Genomic DNA, 16,371 nt, shown 5'->3' on the forward strand with positions numbered 1-16,371 from the left:
TGTGTGTGTGTGTGTGTGTGTGTGTGTGTGTGTGTGTGTGTGTGTGTAAAATTTCTCTAACAGTAGTAGGTCCGTTCACCGATTTTTGGATAAGTATCTCATATTTAAAGTACCAATAGTACTCTAAAGTACTACATATTTGTGATCTAAAAATTATGTATTTCTTAAGAATATTTTGACCTTTCTTTCCCATCACTCCATCGCTATTCCTGTAGAATCAGAGGATGTCCCAAAGGAATCAGAATAATTTATGATTTTTATTTGTTTAAAAATTGGTATGGTGAGATATTTCATGATTAAGCATCAACTTACTGATGATAACCTCCAAACATTGCTTTTCTGGTCTTCAGATACTGGATATTAGTCTGCAACTAGGACCATACTTGAAGCCTTTTCAAGTTAGAATATGACAGAACTTATAGATTGCTGGCATAGCCAAGGTTTATTAGGTTATGTCCATAACATGATCAGGCATCAGAAAATGACCTTCCTAGAGGTGCTGCTATTACAAACATGATGTATTTTACATTTTAGCTAAGGCTATGAAGCAGGTAGAAAGAAAAAATTATGCCTAGATAATTTGGACATTTTGAAAAAAAAATGATTGTTTAAAAGAAGTGAATGTCTTAGGGAATTTTTAGTTTTTCCTCTCCACTTCAGTTCTCCTAATTCTTATCTCATGATGGTACACTGACAGTAAAAACATAACAACTCCTTCAGATATACTAGGGCCAACTGAACTTGTTACCTAATAATATCAGAAAGGAAAGCAGAAAATTATGAGTCATGTGAGTTTAAAGGCACATTTTATCAGTTCTAGTTTTCCTTGTAGCTGTAAAGTGTTCAGAAAGCACTACCAATGAGGAATAATCCAGATAAGGTATTTGTTTCTTTATGCAATTGAAAGTGGTACCAATATTATTTAAAATATATGATTTTGAAAATAGAATAAATAAGCAGCATCAATCAATTTAGGGAACTATCAACTAGCCTGTTAAGCACAGTTTCCCAGTTCAATTATTTTTAACCTTATGTTGTTTCTTTTAAGTAGATTTAGAGAAAATATAGTTATTGGAAACTGATGTGACCCAGTGTAGCTTGTGAACATAATGGGAATTATGGAATTATGAACTTGAAATAGATTTTGAGAAGGCTTTTAGTCAAGTCATGATCACACCTTAACTAACCCTGATGAATAAGCAGCCATATTATTATGAAATCTCTCCAGGGAAGAAGATTCTATAACTTTTCTCAGTAATTCATTCTATTTGAGATGTCCTTTCTGAGCCTGAATCTCTTCTGTTACAATTTGACACTATTTTCTTTTAATTCATCTATGGTAAAGATTGAAAACAGTCACACTGAATCCTCCTAATAGCAATTTTGCATGTATTTGAAGACTGATTATAACTCACTTTTTAGACTTTCTCTTTCCCCCAAGCTAAATAACCCAATTCAGTTAAACTTTCTGAGAGATTGAATTTTTTAACCCATTCAAATATTTGGCACCTTGCTTTTTCTATTAACTATTGAATGTGCCTGTTTAAAATGAGATACAAAGTATATATATACACACATATATATATATATATACACACACACATATATATATGCCTATTATATAGTAAAGTCATAATATTCCATTGTTAGTTATAAATATATCATCTATAGAGGCAATGTGGTATTATAATAGATAGAGAAGTAACCAGAGTCAGGAAAACTCAAGTTCTATCTATAGCACAGGCTGGTTGTGAGATGCAGGTCAAGTCACCATAACTCCCCAGTGTACCAGAAGCATCGAATGCACAGCTTCAGGCAACACCTTATAGTGCTGCCGAAATAACATTAAAATGTAATTGGGAAATACCTGATAAAGTGAATAAAAATACAACAGAATAAAGATAATGCAAATACGTGGTTTTCTAAGACAATCCCCAGGTGCAGGGATCCTAATGTATGTTTCTAGATCTCTGCCTATCTGAGCTTGACACCATTGCTAAGAACTAGCAACTAAGGGTGTAAGTTGCGCAGTGGTTGCTAATATAAGTACTAAGTAGAGGGAGTTTGTTATTTGGGAGTATTGAAAAGGTGATTTGGTAGAGGAGAATTCAGCAGACCTTCCAACCCTCCTCCCCTTTCCCAGAATATTTTTTTTTCTCTTAGAGATGTGACATTAAAACAAAATCTTGGAACACAATCTCAATTATCTTATATTAAATTGATGACAGTTGCTATGGAAAGATTGATTGTAATGATCCATCAGTCACAAATCATTTATTATACAACTACTATGTGCCAGTAATTGACTCAATGCTTGGGGACTGAAAGATAAAAAAAGGAACAATCCCAGCTCTCATAGAAATTTCACTCTAATAATGCACAGGGAGATGAATAGGCAATTGAGAAAGGAGTCTATGATTATTCTATCAGTTCCAGGTCTTCCTTCTTTCTCAGGACTTTGTCACTGCATAGTGCTATTTTAACTAATATTAACCTCCCTCCCCTTGCCCCACCCCATCCATCTCTTTGTCTGTGTGTCTACCTCTGTCTCTTGATCTCTGTACCTCTGTCTTTGTCTCTCTGTTGCTGTTTCTCTGTCTCCATCCCTTTCTGTCTCTTTTTTTCTCTCTGTCTCTCTGTCTCTATATGTCTGTCTCTTTCCATCCTTCCCTCCTTCCCTCTTACTCTATGATGTTATTGGATCAAGATAAGGCAAACAACTGAACTAGTGATTTCATTGGTATGGAGAACTCCCAAGTAAGGAAACTTCTGCCAATACCTTCTTTACAATTTCTAGTCTTCAAGACTTGCTTAAAATTCTGAGAGTTTAGGTATTTTTCCAGGTTAACAGCAGGTATGTCTCAGACATGGGATTTAAATCCAGGTCTTTTCAGCTTCAGAAACAGCTCTTTTCACTCTACTTTGCTGCTTGTCACTGTTGTATTAACATGAATTTAGAAATTAGGTGACAAATTAACAAACATTTTTACATATGAGCTAAGGATCTGAGGTGTTTATTGGTGAAAGTAGCAAGTCAAGACTGTTAATGAAGAATCAGTTAAAAGCACTTGATCATTTGGTTGGTAAATAATAGGGAGAACTATTCAGACATTGGGGGCAACAAGTGATCTATTCTCCATTGAAGAGGAGGCCAGAGAACATACAGGAAAATTTCTGAAATAGGCATTCATTTCATATATTAAAAACCATGGACATTTTGGACAGGGAATTTAAAATCTGGTCCTTATATAGACTGAATGATCTGTCTGTTATACAAAGTTAGGAGTCCAACATCTATTAACCTGACTAACTTTAATAGGGAATCATCATGGTAACCTCAGATTAAAGCATGAGTTTGATTAGGTAGGTTACAAACACAAGGAACCACATGCTTCCTCTATCACCTATACTAACTAGGACCTGGTAGTAGGATAACTATACTGCTGTGAGAAGCACCTAATGGATAAACAAGCATTTATTTATTTATATATTTTTAACTTTTTGGAGGGCAGTTGGGGTTAAGTCCAAGGTCACATGGATAGTTTTTGTGTTAAGTGTCTGAGGCTGGATTTGAACTCAGGTCCTCCTAATTCCAGGACCAGTGCTCTATTCACTGTGACGCCTAGCCACCCCCAAATAAGCAATTTCTTAATATTTAACTTGCAAACCTAAAATTAAAAGTGATGATTCTAATCTGGCCACTATTTAACATGTTATTAATAAAACTAGTAACACATGCATTTCCAGTCATAAAAAATGACATTTTTGATGGTGAGATTCCATTTCTTGCTGATAATATTTCAATACTTTAACTTATACATTCAACTAGCTTTTAATATTCTTTCTGTCCTATGCTGTCTATACATCATATTACTTGTCTTAAACTTAATATATGAATGAGATCTTTTAATACTGAGTTTTCAAGAGAATTAAAGAGAATTCCCCTAAGTACTTAAATTTTGGGATGTAAACTAAACCTACTAAACAACTATACTCAAGAGGGCATTTTTTTTACAGATATTTCAACATTTTCCTTAGAATATATGATTTCTGAATCGGTTTTTATGATTTAAATTTAATTTATTCCGGTGTAAAATTTGAATAGTAGTGGTGAAAAAAGTACCTGTGTGACCTTCCCACAAAATATGAGTAATTTTTAAATCATGTACTATATCTTCTTTAGGTAGTTACTCCAACATAACTTTCAATTCCCTCTCAACCCTTGCATGAAAATTCTTTTCTAAACCAATACACTTCAATGCAAATAGAATGACAAATACCTATGCTTTGAAGTAAAGAATATATTCTTTTCTCCTCTTGTTTATTTTTTGGTAAAGTATCAACTTCAGTAACTCACTGAAGTTATTTTGTGCATGGAGAACCTTTCTTCATTTCTTGGTTTCTTTTCACTTTTCTGAAAGCTTCCTAGAAAGCCATTGTGTACATACTTTAGCATTTAAAAAGAAAAAAACTGACTAATCTGGCATCTATAGTTATTCAGGACCAGGACTGATCACACACACTCATACTGGGTGACTAAAATTGTTGTATTGAATATTGTAAGTCAGTCAAAGAAATTGTTTCAGGAGAAAACATTTCACCAAGAAAAGAGGGTAAAACCCCACAAATACACAGGAGCTTCTGAGCGTCTTGGTTTTGTTTTAATCTTTAACAGCTTCAAACACCATTAAGGCTTTTGGAATATCCTGTTCAGCAAAAGCACCAAAAAGTTTTCTGTTTTGTTTTTCCTTTACATTTTTTGTTTTGTTTTTGTTTGTGAAGGGATGTAAGGACATTGAGTAGGGCAGTAGACGGGAATTGAATGAGAAGTTCAGGTTTCCAATCTCTGCCAGTATCTGTGTGAGCTCAGCTATTTCACTTTGTTTCTCTGCCTCTCATTTTCTTCATATGTAAAATGTTTTTGGAGAATGAAGAGATGAGCTCTAAAATCTCTTCCAGCTCCAAACTTCTATAATTTTTGCTCCCTGGAGAAATAATCAATGAAAAATCCAGGGAATTATATTGCAAATTTTTAATAAAGCTCTCAGTGATTCAAGTCTGAGTAGGAAAAAAAAAAAAACCTGTTTCCCTGTGAGGCCACACTAAATTGTGTGTCTGAACTGAAAATATTAAATGACAAAATTCTGAAAAAAAATTTCTGTACATTAATTGCTAAATAGATTTACCCATTTTAAGGGCAGGAACTCTTTATACTTTTGTCAATAAAACAGTGCTCAAGTGGCTGTTCAATCATTTTTTTAATAGCATTTTTATGTTTTCAAGAATTACTTTGAATTGTTTAATTTTAAATTTTCTCTAACTCTTGCTTTTTATGATGTTAAAATTCTTTGTTAAAATTAATTTATAATTAACAATTAGCCTTGATTTTATAACATTTGGGCTTAAACAAGAGTATTTTTTTTAAAGCAATGACACAAACATGATACAATTTTATTTAAATGATGCCTTGTATTTGTGATGAAATATCTTCATGAATTCCACAATGTACATAATAATGTTTCCATTTACAATCAATCCTAAACCAAACACATATAGTGGCCCTTTTGTATATTTAACTTTTTAATATATTCTTACCACTTTAGAATGTACTTTCATGGACACAGTTGCTTCCCCTTTTTCTCTACAGATATAATTATTACATTCTCCATATTGTAGAAGTATTGTAAAAGTGAATGCACAATTACTTTACAAAATATTCTTAACAAATCACAGCATGGTGCATACAATTAGCCTGCAGAAGTGTTTTAAACTCAATATAATAGTTATCTAAAGGGATTCATATTTCTTGAATTCTTTTTAATACAGTCTACCAGTCAAATGAAAATCTACTCTCCTAAACTGAAAAGTGTCCCATGACAGAATTACTAATAGGATCCCCACCAGCCTTTTTTGATTCTGTGATTGGTAACATACTATAGCTGTCACACTGGAAAACACAGTGAAGTTGGGAATTTCCCCAAAGCCATATACAAGTGTATGAGATCCAGTAATTATTGGTATAGTGCCGCTGACATATAGGGATGATCTACATAGACTTAGTGCTGTCTAATCTATTCAGTCTTCTAATTCAAAAATGAATATTTCTATGGGCCAAAAGAAAACTTGTGGGAAGACATATCTTTTTTTTTTTTCAGAACATGGAAAATTGCTTTCTAAATACCATTAACTCACAATCTCATAAGTTAAAGGGATTTTGCAAATATGTTGAGAAAATAGAGTTGGGTAGACAATGTGCAGTACAGTGCACTGGAAATGCAGTGGAAACAGTGTTGGACTAGTTAGGATGTAATGAGTTTAAATTTGATCTCTGACATTTTACTTTGTTACCTTGACTAGGAAGTCATTTAAAATGAACTCCCACCTTTGTAAAATGGGGATTATAATACTTGAAATACCTATTTCATAGAACTATTGTATTAAAAATATACAGAAGCTTCCTAAGCTCTTTTTAAACATTCTAAGTACTACATAAATGCCATCTAACATCATAACCAATATTATCATCATCATTACTGAAGGAAGACATTCTCTAAACTTTTATATCTGTGTCTTTGTATCTTTCAGTGCTGTAAGCAATTCTGTAAGACTATAAGGGAGAGGGTATAGTAGTTACAGCAGTATAGACTATCTCCTCACCATGACTTACTCATTTTGACTCATTTTTCCTCATTTTTCAAAGATCAGCTGGTTGATCTTTGACACAAACATATAGAAACCCCTAAATTACTGAGCCTTCATTCAAACTATGAATGTATGGTTCTAATTAATTATATTTAATAAGCAATTTTTCTATCTATTTTGAAAAATATGATGTTTCTTCTCATGTTTTCTTTTGGGTAACAAAAATATTACCATTTGAATTGGAATACTGAGGAAATTAGATAGCACCCATCCCATGTAGATCATGCTAATATATTTCACAAATACAGATTTTCTTATTGTTATTATTTAGCCCAAATGTTATAAATTGTATAATTTTAAAAATTATCTATAGGTCACATGAAACATTAATGTGGAAGGGAAAACCTAGTTTGACTTTACTTTCAGGACAGATTTGTACAGGTTTCTCTCTGCTTCGCAATCAGTCAGTATAGTCAACTGATCTTTGAAAAATTAATCAAAATGAGGAAGTCAGGGTGAGGAAATAGTCTATACGGATGTAATTACTATACCCTGTACCTTATAGTCTTACAGAATTGCTTACAGCACTGAAAGTTTTAAGAGACTTGCCAAGACCCACTCAGGCATAATATATTAGAGGCAGTGCTTAAATTCAAGATGTCTTAACTCCAAGGCCAACTTTTAATGAACTATTCCATAATGCTTCTCTTAGGGTGGTGGTGGTAGTGGTTAGGGGAAGAGGAGAGCTACCTATTATTCATTCAGGAGAAATTTTATTCTTTTTATCTGTAATGTTCAAGAATTTGTAATTAGACAATTAGGGATAGTTATTCTTTTGGTTCTCTAAGAAGGAATGAATTTAAGGGCATATATTTGTGTCTTTGGTATCTAGAACAGAAATTAGCGTCAATAAGCAAATTAGATGGCACAGTATAAAGAGTGCTAGGGCTGAAGTCATCTTGAGTTCAAATCTGGCCTCAGATATTTATTAGTTCTGTGACTCTAGCCAAGTGACTTAAGCCTTTTTTCTTTCAGTTTCTTCTGTAAAATGAGTCAGAGAAATGGTAAAACATTCTAGTACTTCTGCCAAGAAAACCCCAAATGGGAAGTCAGGGACAAGGGAACACAACTGAACAACCACAACAACCACCATCACCACAACAAAAGGACCCTGCTTTTGGAATAAGTTACAAAATGTCAATAAAATGGCAAATATGACAGTCATTTTCCCCCCAGTATACCTGTAATTCAATACTACTTACATCAATTCTTAAGTGGGAGAAAATGAAGCTTTCATGGGATAATTAAGGATCTTGGACTTTGGAGTTTAGTGTTGAAAAGAGTACCTTTCCCTAGTCTAAGGAGAGATGAGATCTGTGGTTTAAGCTGGGCTAGATTATGCCAGGATATGAAATAGTAACAGGTGGCTATGACAGGAAAACTAGAAGAAGCTGATGATCCCCAACAATGATGGATCATTTTAAGTTGTTTATCTTTGGCTCATTTATCTCCCTACCCCTGTTCCTCCTCTATAAAAAAAGGAAGAGAGTCATAAGGTGTGGGGAGAAGAAGTATGACCTGAGGGAAGGTAATGCCCAAATTCATAGTATTTGCCCCTTCACAGAAGGAAGCAGGAATGTCTTCCTCATTGAAAGTGTGCTCCACAGTGCCATCTTCTGGTCAAACAAATAAAATATGTTGTCTGGTTAAATACTGAGCTGACATTTAACAGTTCCCCTCATCTTATAGGATTCTCTTAATGTAGGCAGCTTATTAGTCATTTATTATTAGACTCAAGTACTGACAGAAGTCCAAAGGGAATGTTCACTGTGAACAAAAAGCCTACATTTGCAGCAATATTTTATGCAAATATTAGATCTATGATTTAAAGTGGTAGGTGACAAGGCAGCTTCCTTTTAGACATATTTTTTATAAATGAAAACAAATATGTATTTGGCAATTTTCTTCATTTTTCATATTTCATATGAGGTCTCCCTACTCCCAACATTTCCAGGAATCTCCTCAAGACCATATTTTAAAATAGTTGAATATATTATAAAGACAAGAAAGCATCTGGCTAGTTAGAAATATATGCTATGCTGAAACTAGGAACATTAAAATACTGGACCAAATTCACTTGTCTATGTAAAAGCCAATTCAGAAAGATACAATCGCAGCTTCTACATCAAGGAAACAGCTGCAAAACTGAAATGGCACTCTGATTTTCAGGTTTTCTAGAAGAAAAAAATATTGTAACCAGAAGATGGTACATTTAAAACATAATACACAATTCCTTACTCCCTCCCACCCAACATTTGTGATAGATAAATGCACGAAAATATCTATGATTCTAGAAGAGGCATTTAAAAGTGAGAAGTAAACATTCTTTCAAAGATTAATCAGAAAGGAAAAATTAGCTAAATATAGCTAAATCATCATCATCATCACCATCTTCATTGCTGTCAATATCATTGTTGTCTAATCCTTAAACAGTTCTCATGTATCAAATGCATTAAAATGACTCATTTTTGAATTATTTTTCTCCCATTTTACTGTTGGTTTGTAGAATACAGAGCATATGAAGAAAATTTGATTTAGTTGTATGCATCTTCAGTAAAAAGAGGTATAAACATATATAACAGAAATCATAATGCATTTTTAAGCCCATATAATTGTACATTCACTTCATTACAATAGTGGAAATTTAAATTGTTTCCAATCTTAAGAATAAGTCAACTTTTCTTTTCTTTCTTTTTGGTCTTTTTAGAGGGGAAAAGCAGGGCAATTGGTGTTAAGTGATTTGCTGAAGGTCACACAGCTAATAAATGTTAAGTGTTTGAGGCCTAATTTGAACCCAGGTCCGCCAGACTTGAGGGCCACTGCTCGCTCCCTTCACTGAGCCACCTAGCTGCCCCAAGAATAAACTGAATAAAGACACTGATTCTTCGAATACACCAATTGATAAAATTAAAATAGAATATCTTGGAGATGTAAATAAAGCAGATAGTTTCACTGTGCTTCTCAGGGCAGTAAGAAACTTACTATGACCACCACCTTCTTGCCTTGTAGCTCTTATGATTAGAATAAGAAAAAAAGGACCATGGTAAAGATAATTGTACTTTGTAAGGATAAGTACCTGTAGTGGAAGATAAAAACATTGATAAAGTCTGGTAAAAACCTGATATATACTTTGAAGTTCAGTAAGGTCAAAATAGAAATGAGTACAGGATTACATGTTTAAAAAATATTTTGGAAATAAGGGTCAAGAGTAAGGAATGAAATAAAGCAAAGTCTTCTATACTACTTGGAAGCCATAAACCTATAATTTAAGAATATTAGAGAAGATAATAGAAAGGTTCACAAGTAACCCCAAAATAACATCACAAAAATGATACTGAACATATTTTAATAGACAAAAGTGGCTCATTGATATGAAAGTCACTTAAAAAACAGTCATTTGGGGGGTGGCTAGGTGGAACAGTGAATAGAGCACTGGCCCTGCAGTCAGGAGGACCTGAGTTCAAATGTGTCCTCAGACACTTAACACAAAAACTAGCTGTGTGACCTTGGGCAGTCACTTATCCCCAACTGCCCTACCTTCCCCCCTCCAAAAAGCAAAAAAAAAAAAAAAAAAAAAAAAAAAAAAAAAAAAAAAAAAAAAAAAGACCAACAACAGTCATTTGTGTGAGAATGGAGATCATTTTTGTGTGAATGAAGACTTATTTATGCAAAAATCAAAATCATTGGCATTGTATAAATTGTATGAAGAAAGTATAAACCTGAAAATAAGAAAATGTAAGCATCTACATCAGCTTTAATCTGACCTATTAAAAATGTTGATCCTGAAAAATGGGAAATCAATAAAGATTAAAATGCTGAATCTGATAATCATCATTTCAAAGAAAAGTGTGAAAAACACAAAGCAAATCTACAACAAGGGGATCAAAAGAGTCCAGAAATCATAGCAACCAGCATATGTGTGTTTTCTTTACTATGTGGAGAATATTGCTATTGTGGAGAAAATGTTGCTATGTGGAGGATATTGGGAAGAAAAAATAATTAAGTGTAAAAAAACCTTATTACATAAGTGAATCATGGATGATTTCTAGCAGAAATGTCATATAAATTGTGTAAAGCACTGAAGGCAAATATGAAATAACAAAAAATAATGTATTGAAACTCAACTAAGCTAAATCATTCTAACTAAATTTATAGATATAACTGGAAAGACAACACATGGACACAAAACAGAATACTGTGGTCAGAGTTTTCTATAGTGATATATGTTCATCACTGATAATAACAGAACAACTATACTTGATTCTTATGTTTCAGTATGGGATGTACTATTAACAAGATGAACCAGACATGTAGAAGAATTTCTTCCTGGATGAAAAAAAAAATTACATAATCTCTCAAGGAGTAATTTTCAAGATATATCATGCTATATATTATATTGTTATGAATAACTAAACAATCTCAATCAATAAAAATTGACAGTAATCGAAAGGCAACAGAGAGAAACATAATGAGGATGAATAGGCTGCAGCACATTATTATTGGAGACTTATGTTCATGGATATGTAGAGATCACTGGATATCAATTAAGCATTTTTAAGTGCCTACTTAGTAGGCACGTTTTTTTTTTTTTTCTCTTCAGCCAAAGAGCTTTTTTTTTGTTTTGTTTTGGAAGGTGGGAAATAACATGTATACACAAAAAAGATACAAAGGTATGGCTGGGGGTGGAATACTAGCAACTGGAAACATCAGAGAAGGCTTCACATAGAAGGTAGTTGAGTTTTGTCTTGATTCAAACCAGTGATTGTAAGAAGAGGTGTGAGAGTAATGACCGCACATAGTTTGGGCAAAGCATGATATATGAGTAATTATAAGAATAATAAGAAAGTTTGAAGGTTGTAGAGTAGGTAAAGGGGAATAATATAAGACTGGAAATATAAGTTGGAACCAGGTTGAGAAGGGCTTTAAATGCCACATAAGAGAACTTATGTTTCTAGAGATAAGAGGAGCTACTAGAAATTATTAAGTAAGGAAATGTCATGGTTAGACCTGTGCTTTTGAAAAATCACTTTGACAGAAGTTCCTTGATGTCTGGGACCATGTCTCTTTTATATGTCTATTCCTAGCACCTGGGCAGATACTTGAGGTGCTACAGTGTTATATGCATTTTTAATGAAGATTCTAATGCATTGAGCATGATGTAGTGGAAACCAATAGACATGAAGTCAGAGGAACTGAGTAAAACAATAATAACCAGCATTCATAAAGCACTTTAAGATTTGCAAAGTATTTTATAAATATTTTATTAGCTTATTCTCACAACCTTTGGTCTGGGCTAGGTACTATAAAAATACATCCATTTTACAGATAAGGAAACTGAGATACAGAGAGGTTAAGTGATTTGCTTATGGTCTCATAGTTAGACATTACCTGAGGCTGAAATTAAATTTACTACTTCCTGATTCCAAGTTCAGAGCTCTATATATTGTTTCATTACTTGTGTGGCTCTGAGTAAGTCATTTCACATCACATGGGAATCAATTTTATGATCTAGAAAATGTGGGGGTTGGACATAGATGACTTCCAAAGTGAATTTCTGCTTATGATATGGAGAAAGGTGAAAAATCTTGAATCAATTAAGATCCACTGAATGAACAAATGTTTTTGTCTGCAGTAAAGTTGATTTAAAAACCATCCATATGTATTATGATAGGTGATTTTATTCATATATAAGTCTGTGCACTTTATATTAATTGGACTTATTAAAGGCTGTTAATATTTTAAATCTTCAAGCTATATGAGTTGATTATATTTTATTTAAAGAAATAATTATTCCAAAACAGTAGGTTCAAAGAAAGCTGCAATATATACAGTATATATCTTAACACTGATATAAATAGACATTTTTCTTTAACTGAAGTGTTGGGGCATGGTAACTGGAGTTAAAGACAATGGTCAACTTACCAAATACAATTTACATCACAGAAGGGAATCAGGATTGCCTACATGAAAATATGAAATTACATGAAACTATCAGAAGAGTTTCCCTTAGTAGGTGAAACCATAGTTATAAATGTAATGTCTAGAATAGAGGTATCAAATATGCATTTAGCCTTGAGTGCAGCTGAAACCACATTACAAAAATAGTAAGAAGGAAGTAGTTAATAAAAGAAATAAAAATACAATAAAATAGTAACATATTTTAAAGTCACTATATTCCTGTAGAGACCCTTATGTAGACATTAGTGGACCCTTTTCTATTTACTTCACACCGCTGCTATAGAAATTCATTTGAAGTTTTGAATGCCTACAAGTATGACTCTCATTACTTAATAAATGAGCTCATGGAAAGATTCTTGGAAAGTTAATGGCTACATATTTGAATCCTCTTTTTTAAACTGTCTTCCTTTATAAATTAGAAATTTGATTTTTTTGACAAGTAAAATATGACTATAAGGCATTTTATTTACATATTTTAAAGGTAAACAGACTTTTGTAGGTCAAGTCAAGATTATGTTTATGTTTATAACAATAGCTTAGTGGCTTAAAGGGCAGAAAACAATGCCGGTTTTAAAAAAAGAAATGGTACCATAACTATGTAGAACAATACTAAAAAATGATGCATTTTGTATGAATGTTTTTTTTTTCCATCAATGTGATATTTGGTAAATTATAACACAATAGTTTAAATGCAAGGCTTTTCTCATAGCCTGAGACTTTGTACTCTGTATCCATTCAGAAATCAATAGGTTAATCTGGGTTCACTGAGGAAAGGGGTAAGGGTTTAAAAATTCAACAATAAATATAGAGTATATTTACTAAAAGAGATGCAACAGTGGATGAGGTTAATTAGAAGAGGCAACAATGATAGACTTAAGATCAGCAATAGAATAAATTAGTTTCCACTTAATGCCATTGTTTCATTTGGCAAAAAAAAAATTACACTTTTAATAAACCCTTTGTCTTTGAATTAACTGGTTTTATAGTTTAAATTCTGACTTACAATTAACTTATGTAGGGAAACCTCAGGTAATCACCATTTTCTCAGTTTAACCCAAGCTTCCCATTTCTGGTACCATTACACACCCTATGTATAACTTTCCATTTAAATCCCTATAATTAATTTTTAAATGTTGCTTTTAGCAGTCAGAAATGGAAATACATGGTGAGAAATAGAAATCTTTTACATTAAAGAACCATTTGTGGAATTGAATCCATACCATATAAAATAATGAAAGGTTAATTGCATTCCTTAAGTATATCATGGAGCAAATTGAATCTTGTGGTTTTTAAAAGAAGATTCATTTAATTTTCTCCTAAGAACTATATCAATAGGTAGAAAAATCCAGACTATGAGAAAATAACAATTTTGGTGAAAAAAAAAAACCTTCCTTTTCAAATGAAGAGGTATTCATAAAAATTAATAAAAAAACAACTATTTTCTGCAGTGGTTAGAGTGCTATATTTCCAATTTCTCTACAGGAATGCAATTTTGAGGGGAAAATAAGCTAATGTTTTACCACAACATATTTCAAATATATCAAAATAGATATAATACTTTATTATATGTTACACTAACTTTTTTTCTAAAAGAAGCAATAAAATTTTATGAAAAAACCTACTGATAACCACAAGATAGCACATTTCATATATAACATGAATGGTGAAAATGCTTCAATATTGTTTTCAAGATGGCTAATTAACAGCATACACTGAGGTTGGGGGTGGGTGAAAGCTTTGCATAAAGTGCTATTCTTATGTCTCCTCATAGGGGGAGGCATTACAATGCAGTCTGCCGTAATATCCTAGCAGAACATAACTTTTAGTGACAGGTCCTATAGAATTAGAAAGGCTTTGAATAAGAGCTTGTAAATGAACTGTGCATCTAAACTATGAAATCAGCCTTAGCTAGATCGGGTATCTTTTCAACACAGCATTGGATATGAGACAATCTTTTTGGTCACAGCAATATATGAAGACCTACCTGTTCAGAAATTAAGGGACCACAATATATGAAGCTGGGAGAAAGTATTTAAGTTGATCATTTCACATTTTTAAAGAAAAGCATATGATTTACTAATTGCCAAATCGAATGGCCTTTTCTCAATCATCATTCTTCTTGAAGTCTCTGAAACTTTTGAAACTACCAATCACCTTTTCCTTGATAATGTCTTATCTCTAGGCTGTTGTGATATGGAACTCTCCTCCTACTTAAACTACCAGTCACCCTTTCCTTGATAATCTCTTATCTCCAGGCTATTGTGATGTGGAACTCTCCTCCTACTTATCTAAGTATTGCTCTGTCTCCTTTTCTGGAAAATCTCAGGTCTCTTCTAGTAATTGTGAATGTCTTCAAGGGGTCTGTTTTAGGACCTGTTCTCATCTTCCTCTATATAATTTCATTTGGTGATTTCATCAGTTCCCATGGATTCTAATGTCATTTCTATGCAGGTGATTCCAATATCTATTTACCTGTCCCTAACATCACTCCTGAGCTCTAGTCTTGCATCTTCCACTGTCTATTGGACATCTTGAACTGGATATCTCAGAATAAATCTTAAATTTGACATATCTAATTCTTAATTCATTATGTTTCACCCCAAATTTTCACCTATTCTAACTTCCCTATTATATTCTAGGGCTCCACCATCCTCCCAACCACCCAGGTTGATAATATAAATATCATTCTCTACTCTTCATTCTGTCTCATCTCCTACATATAGTCTTGTGGAACATCTCTCCATATGCCCTCTTATCTCATCTAACACTAACACCAATCAAAGTAGTATTCCAAAAGCTCACTTCTGACCCCTATTCAATGAACTTCAGTGACACACTATCACATAGAGGATTAAATATACAATCTTCTGCTTGCCTTTTTGGCAAATAATATTTTATTTTTTCCAATTCCATGTGACGATAGTTTCTACCATTCCTTTTTTAAAAGATTTTGAGCTCAAATTTTTCTCCCTCTCTTTCTCCTTTTCCCCTCCCCAAGACAGAAAGAAATCTGATAGGGGATATACATGTGCAATAATGTTAATCAAATTTCCAAATTAGTCATTTTGTGAAAGAAGAAAGAAAACAAGGGGGAAAAAGATGAAAAAAGTGAACACAGTATGCATCTATCCACATTCAAACTCCATAGTTCTTTCTCTGGATGTGGATAACATTTTCTGTCATGAGTCTTTGGGAATTGTTTTGGATCATTATATTGCTGAGAAGAGCTAAGTCTGTCACAGTTGATCATTAAACAATTTTGCTGTTACTGTATTCTGATTGACTTTTTAACCCAGTCCCCTTCCTACCTTTCTCAGCAATCCAATAACACTGGTTTTCTTGCTATTCTTCACATGAAACACTGTCTCTGAATTCATCAATTTAATTGCTTGTGCCTTCATGCCTGGAATATTCTCCTTTCTCATCTCTAACCTTTTAGTTTCCATAACTTTGTTCAAGATTGTAATAGTAATGAAATTTAAAGATCTCCTTATGTTGGCTTGGTTTTCGGGTTGTGTTAAAACCCAGAGTTTGTGAATCCCACTTGTGGGATGGGCTTGTTGACATGAAAAGAGAGGGCTGAACTAGGAGGAGCTGGTGCTGTGGATTTAGAGAGGAGGTCTGAGCAAAGAGACACAGAAGAATTTTTGGAAGCAGCATCATAGAGGCAGAGAGAGAGAGAGAGAGAGAGAGAGAGAGAGAGAGAGAGAG

At 33.2% G+C, this 16,371-nt stretch overlaps 1 protein-coding gene and 1 long non-coding RNA gene across 2 annotated transcripts in view; one reads left to right on the forward strand and one right to left on the reverse strand.

Moving 5' to 3' along the window:
- LOC138142780 (uncharacterized) overlaps nucleotides 1-10,315 on the forward strand; it is a 113,981-nt gene extending 103,666 nt beyond the window's left edge. Inside the window, exon 2 of the long non-coding RNA XR_011163539.1 lies at nucleotides 10,258-10,315. This is a non-coding gene — a long non-coding RNA (uncharacterized lncRNA). The remainder of the gene's footprint in view (nucleotides 1-10,257) is intronic.
- The window catches only part of DMD (dystrophin), a 2,504,498-nt gene that overhangs the window by 2,393,826 nt on the left and 94,301 nt on the right, over nucleotides 1-16,371 (reverse strand). The window lies entirely within an intron of this gene.

The sequence above is a fragment of the Petaurus breviceps genome, unplaced genomic scaffold (genome assembly GCF_028583685.1).
Source record: "Petaurus breviceps papuanus isolate PSGF00001 unplaced genomic scaffold, PetGlider_PUasm1.0 90603, whole genome shotgun sequence".
Classification (NCBI taxonomy): Eukaryota; Metazoa; Chordata; class Mammalia; order Diprotodontia; family Petauridae; genus Petaurus; species Petaurus breviceps.